Below are 7,371 nucleotides of genomic sequence, written 5' to 3' on the forward strand. Positions count from 1 at the left end.
GCACTGTTAACGCGTTCGCGTCAGTTGCGAAAACCACCTCCCACACGTCCGCGTCAATCACGCGAACGCGTGATCTGGAAATCGGTGTAAAAATCCAACACCCAGAAATCTGGGTTGGAATCGTGCGGCTGTTGTGTGTTTAGCACAAAATGGCTCACGCGTTCGCGTCTGTCACGCGAACGCATCATTTGCGAAATACCTATCCCACGCGAAAGCGTGAGCGACGCGTCCGCGTTGCGTGGATTACACAACACCCTAAACGGAGACAGAGAGTTGCGCTGAAACGACGCTGGAATTGTTCGTTTTAGCACAATTTCAAGCGACGCAGTCGCGTGCCTCACGCGACCGCGTCATTCATCCTTTTACCCATTCCATGCGATCGCGTCATTCACGCGATCGCGTCAACCCCATTCCACCCTAGCCACGTGATCGCGTGCCCCACGCGATCGCGTGGATTCAAATTCATTAACCCCAGTGACACGAAACCCTACCCCCATTGCGCCCCATTCTCTTCCCCACTAACCCCCCACTTCTCCCTCTCTGCTCCTGGCCACCCACAACCACCACCACTACCCCCAACCACCTCCGACCGCCGCATCACCACCAACACCCGGACCCACCACGACGCCAACCCTCTCCTTCTTCTTCTCCCCTCCTTCTCCTTCTCCCCCCTTCTCTCCCTTCCACCACCGCGGCCAGCCACTGCCACCGCGCCGTCACAGCCGCGCCTCCCACCACCATCACCCTCACCCCCTTCCTTCTTCCCTCCTGAACCCCCTCTCCACCATTACCCCCACCCGAAACCCCCTGCCACCAAACAGCCACCAACCGCCGCGCCAACCGCCGCGCCAACCGCCGTGCCCCCCCAGCACCGCCATCTCACCACCGCCATCTCTCTGAGCCTTACCTTTGTTCATCCGCATACCAGGTTCCGCCGAACGCCATTTTTCCCCCATTCGTAGTTAGTTGCATATTTTTTAGTTTCTGTTCAAACTATGCTAGTTAGAGATGCATGTTTGTAGTGGATTCTCGGTGGTTAGGTAGCTAGGATGTGGTTAGTGGATTTAAGCCTGATAATTGCGCTTTTCGTGCTTCTTGTTTTATCAATTTCGCAATTTTGATGTTGCTGTGATGTTAATAATGTTCATATGCTGTTCTTTACTGTTTCATGCTGCTTTTTACACTACTTTTTCATGTTCATATTCCGTATATGTAATTGCAGCTTTATTTTAATTTATATAAACTATTCTGCTTGCTGTTTATTACCTGGAAACATCCAATTTTAGCCGGAATGCTGCCCAATTTTCTGTAAATTGTTTTGATTTTCATTCATGTTTTGGTTTTTGTAATTCGAATTTGGCATCACTTGGCATTTCCCAAACCACTTCATGAATGCACGGGCCAGCATTCTTATTCCTTTCGATTCCCTGGTTAATAAATTGCACTTTCGATGATTCGATTTTAATTTTTTGCTATTTTTATATCTTTATGAATCATCATCACTAATCTAATATTTTTTGAATATGAGTTGACTGTTGCTTAAAATTGTGAAATTCTTGTTACTTAGAAACCGATCATCATGCCACTTACTCTGACTTTCTTTTTATTAACTCACTGATTTTCGCTTTCCAACCTCTTTTTCAATTTTAACCACTTTTAAATTTCTAACTTCCCCCTCTGCTTTTTGACTAACTCTTTCAACTTTTAAACTCATGGCAAGATTATTATTGCTCCTAATTAACAAGTATTCTCCTTATAATACATTTTGGATTGTAATTTCTCATCTCAGCTTTTTAACTCCGAAACAATCTAAAATGCACAATTACTCAACTCATTTCATAATTCTACTGCTCCTTTGCCACTATGTGCTTATCTTGTTATTTTCCTACTTGTTTTCCTGTTTTTATTATATCTTAGATTTCTGTTTTTCAGGATGTCTGACCCTTAGAGAAAAGGAAAAGGCAAGGCTACCACTGGCAAATGGAAAAGAGGTGAATCCTCTATGTCTATCCTGGAGATTATGCATGATGACTCCTAGCGGGAAAAGCACTCTACCCCACAGAAGAAGGCTGACCAGCTCTTCCCTGCCAATGATCCAATTAAGTTTGCAAACCGATACTGTGAGCTGAAGTATCCAGTGTTTGCTACCTCTAGAAATCTGTACCTGGAGAGGACTTTGAAAATTCCAGAAGAACTACAGTAGTACACCTCCGATCAGATCAAACAGAGAGGCTGGTTCTTCTTGGAGAGAAACCTGACAAAGGTCAATGCTTCTTGGGTAAGAGAGTTTTACTGCAATTATTTCAAGACTTCCCTGGATGCAGTGCACCACAGAGGGAAACAGATACTGGTCACTGAAGAAGCCATTGAGGATATTCTGCAGCTTCAGCCTAGGTCAGATCAGCCTGACGGTTACCAAAAGGCTGAAGAGGACATGCGCTTTCTGAGATTTGACTGGGATGCTGTCAAACAGAGGATAGCCCTTGATCCGACTGTCCCATGGGTCATGGGTAAGAACACCACAATGCCTAAAGGAATCAAGCTGATGTATCTGAATGATGAGGGTCGGCTCTGGCACCAGATCCTGAGCAATTTTGTTATGCTAAGCACTCATGAGACGGAGCTGCCTGCCACTATGATCACCCTTCTCTAGTGTGTGATGGAAGGTAAGGACCTGTACCTCCCACGATTCATCCGGCACTTTATGGCCAGGGTCCATGTCAGAGGCACCCTTCCTTTTCCTTACCTGGTTACCCAGCTAGGCCATCGATCTGACGTGCCTTGGGAGGATGCTGATGCGAAGCCGACTACTGCAGACTGCAAGAAGATCATTCCTCACAGCAGGAAGTTTCTGGCTTTAGGCTACAGACCTCCATTCCTTACTGCTTCTGATGAGAGAGCCACGCCTTCAGCTGCCCCTTCTTCTTCCACTGCTGTACCAGCTCCACCCACTGCACCTCCAGCTGCTCTTGAGCCTATTTACCATTTGGTGCATCGACTCTTTGCCCAGCTTGGATCCTATGGAGCGTCGCAACAAGCGACGCTATGAGCACGTCAAGTTGATGATCCGATCCGGCGGCGACATTCCCTCCGAGCCTGACACCCCTTCTGATACATCTGAGGTGGAGGAGGACGATCACGAGGAGGAGACACCTACCCAAGCTGCACAGGTAGGACCAGAGCAGGCTGCACCACAGCAGGAGGTGCCACACCAGATTTAGGCCGCAGATTTGGAGATTCCTATCCAGTCAGAGCCTCCACTGCAGCAGACAGATCCTCCTACCTCATCCAGTCTGCAGATCCTCAGGCCACCACAGAGACTCTAGCAGCCCATTCTTCCCATGATGACACTCTTTCACACCCAGCTTGAGTGAGCATCAAGGACGATGCTTTATTTTATGTGTGGGGAGGTCACCATCCCTGGCGTATTTCTTTTTGGTGAACCACTACAGACCCTTTCTATCTTATTTTGTTTATTTTTCTGTATTTTTATCTTTATTTTTATTTTTCAGTACTTATACATTGTTCTTTTCATGTATTTTTACTCTATTTCTGCATTTTGCACTTTAGTTCATATTTTAGCCAGTTAGTTTAGTTGCAATTCTAAACTTATTAGTTATAGAATATGTGGATTAATTAATATAGTTTACCCTTTTAGCATATGATAGTTTGGTTTAAATTGAAAACAAAAAGGAAGTAAACTAGAGACTTTAACATAATCAAAAACAATCCACACACCTTGTATATATATCATAACATGTTAGTTAGTTAACAACATTTCATCAAGGAGGAACACTAAAACTTTAAAGCCACCCAAAAAATTTTACATTGAGAATAATGGGAATTCGTAATTTCTACTTGCATGACATGTATAACTGATATATGATTTTTGAGCTAGAGAACACACAGCCTGTGAGTTTTGAGCTTAATTGTATGATTACATTCAAACCATAATTTTTATTCCTGTGTGTTTTGCCCTTCTTTTTTATTCTGGTGTTCTTTACTTTGTTTTAATCTATATGTCCAATTATAGAGTATAGATACATACTAAGAGATGATTGAGGCCATCATTTGAATTTTTCCTCACTTATCCCAAATTAGCCTACCTTTTACATCACGCTTGTTAGCCCTCTTGAGCTCTTTAATCCCATCTTTTTCTATAAACCACATTACTAGCCTTAAGCAGAAAAATAAAATAAAAATGCCAAATTGAATCCTTGGTTAGATTAAGATAGAAATTGTGTATTGTTTAAGTGTGGGGAACTTTATGGGGACATGGATGATAGAAACAAAGGTGGAAAGCTAAAAAGAATAAAGATGTTTCAAAATAAAAAATTTGGGAAGCATGCTCATGTGAGATCAAAACAATTGAATCACCATGTGCATAAAAAAAAGTTTATTTTCGGTATTTAATTACGGGGATGCAAGAATTCCCCAGTTGCAAAAATAAAAAGAATCAATGCACATGGGATAAAATTAAAGTTAATGCATGAGCTTGCAATACAAAGTGAGAAAAGTTGGGCAAATAGGTTAAGAAACTTGGAATTACAAAATATGTATGTTAGGTGAGATCTTAGACTAATCAAGGATTCACTTAATTAGCTCACTTAGCCTTATACATATACCCTTACCTTTACCTTGGCCCCATTACAACCTTGAAAAAGACCTCATGATTTTTGTGTGCCTATATTATATAATTGTTGATTGGTTAGATGAAGAACAAAGTTATAGAAAGTAAGGATAAAAAGAAGAATAGAGTGATTAACCCAATAAACATTGAGTGACTAGAGAGTAAACACAAAATCCAGTGAGGGTTCAATAGCTCATCACCATATATCTCTGCTTAAATTGTTAATTGTCTTGCAAGTTTGAAAAATATTTTTACCCATCTCAATTGTAAAAGTGCTTTAACATTATCTAGGGTTTGGCTACGCATATATGATTCCTTGAGAATGTGAATTAATTTAACTACATGTAAGTTTTATATACAAGTAAATAATAATTAGAATTGCATGATTCATTTAGGTAGTTTGCATTTAGGATAGATTGCATTGCATGAGATTCCACCACTTTAACCTTACCTTACTCTTTATCTTGGACTTAGCATGAGGACATGCTATTGTTTAAGTATGGGGAGGTTGATAAACCTATATTTTATGATATATATTGTGCTCAATTTAAGTGATTTATTCAACCCTTCACACACTTATACATGTAAATTGCATGATTTTACTTTCCCTTCCTTATTATGTGATATATGTGAAAAATATGCTTCCTATGCTTTAAAAATAATTATTTTAATTACCCTTTATTACCATTCGATGTTGTGATTTGTGTGTTGAGTAGTTTAAGATCTTCTAAGGCAGGAATGACTTAAAGGATGGAAAGGAAACATACAAAATTGGAAGGAAAGCACAAAATGGAGTTTTTGATGAAACTGGCAGCGACGCGAATGCATGGACGACGCGGCGACATGCCCAGCGCGAAAAGGCAGCGACGCGAACACCTGACTGACGCGAACGCACGCCTTAAGCAGAACACAGATGACGCGGACGCATGACCGAAGCGAACGCGTGATAAGGAAAACTCTAGATGACGCGACCGCGTGACCCACGCGGACGCGTGACAGACGCCACGCACCTGAAATTACAGAAAATGCTCCCAGCGATTTCTGAAACCCTTTTTGGCTCAGATCCAAGTCCAGAAGGCACAGATTAGAGGTTATGTAGTGGGGGTATGCATCCATTCATCATAATGTCTTCAATTATTCACTTTTCATAGTTTAGAAGTAGTTTTTAGAGAGAGAGGTTCTCTCCTCTCTCTTAGGTTTTAGGATTAGGATTCTTCTTAAAGGATTTTTAATTCCAACTTCTTATCAGGTTTAATATTCCTTTTACTTTATATTTCTCTATTACTTTTAGATACTTTAATGCTTTCCTTTAATTACTTTTGTTGACAATTTGGCTTATGAACCATTCATGTTTAGATTTGAATTTCTATTTAATATAATTTGAGGTATTTCAGAATTACGATTGCTTTCCTTCAATTATATGAATAATTTAGAATTTTCCCTTTTGGCTTTGGTTGATTAATTGGTAACTCTTGAGTTGTCAAACTCATCGTGATTGATAATTGTTATCTTTGCTGATTGATTTAATTCCCTATAACTCTAGTCTTTCCTTAGGAATTGACTAGGACTTTAGGTGTTAAATTGATTTATCCGCTCGACTTACCTTCATAGTTAGAGGTTGATTTAGTGGAGAGCAAAATATAATTCTCATCACCATTGATAAGGATAACTAGGATAGGACTTTCGAATTTTCATAACTTGCCAAGAGTTTATTTTACAGTTATTTATTTATTTTATTTGTCATTTAAATTACCTGTTCCTTACATTCAAAACCCCAATTTACAAAACTCATAACCAATAATAAGAACATACCTCCCTGTAGTTCCTTGAGAAGACGACCCAAGGTTTAAATACTTCGGTTATCAATTTTAAAGGGGTTTGTTACTTGTGACAACCAAAATGTTTGTAAGAAATGACTTTTGTTGGTTTAGAAGCTATACTTGCAACGGGAATTTATTCTGAATTCTAGACCATGCAAAAGTTCTCTCTTCAACCCCTTCTAAATTGATAAGCGGATTTTCGGTTGGTTAAGAACTGTACTTGCAACGTATCTCTTATAGTAAATTCTTAACTCGCCAATTTCCGCCACGTCAATTTTTGGCGCCGTTGCCGGAGAATTGTAATAGAGTGCTAAGTTATTGATTGGAATTTATTTATTTGCATTTTATTTTATTTTTGTTACTATGAGCTGCATGTTTCTTTCGTTAAATGACGCATTCACTTCCTAATCCAAGCTTGCTAGTATTTGATCCTGAGATTGAAAGAACTATTTCACGTATAAGGCAAGCTCGGCGTCGGTTAGTCTTCTCTGAGGGCAAATCTGAAATGTCACTTGATGAAGAAACAAGCTCTCTTTCTACTGATTTAGTTGATTTACGTGCAGGTGACATGGCAGAACCTAGGAGAGTTACTATCCAGGAGGCTGGAGCCCCTGATTTCACAATGCAACCATTTCAAGCGCATCACCCATCAGTGGCTACAGACTTTGAAATAAAGACTGCACTACTAAACTTGATGCCTAAGTTTCATGGCTTACCTGCTCAAGAGCCTATCAAGCACCTTAGGGATTTTCAAGCAGCCTATTCTATTGTCAGGCGCGATGGTGCAGATGAAACTTCTATTCTGTTAAAAGCTTTTCCATTCTCTCTTGAGGGAAAGGCGAGAGAGTGGTACTACACTCAACCCGCAGCAACTGTTTCTGACTGGGATATGATTAGAAGAGAATTTTTGAAAAAATTCTT

Source organism: Arachis ipaensis, chromosome B10, assembly GCF_059453495.1.
Source record: "Arachis ipaensis isolate K30076 ecotype BB chromosome B10, ASM5945349v1, whole genome shotgun sequence".
Taxonomy (NCBI): Eukaryota; Viridiplantae; Streptophyta; class Magnoliopsida; order Fabales; family Fabaceae; genus Arachis; species Arachis ipaensis.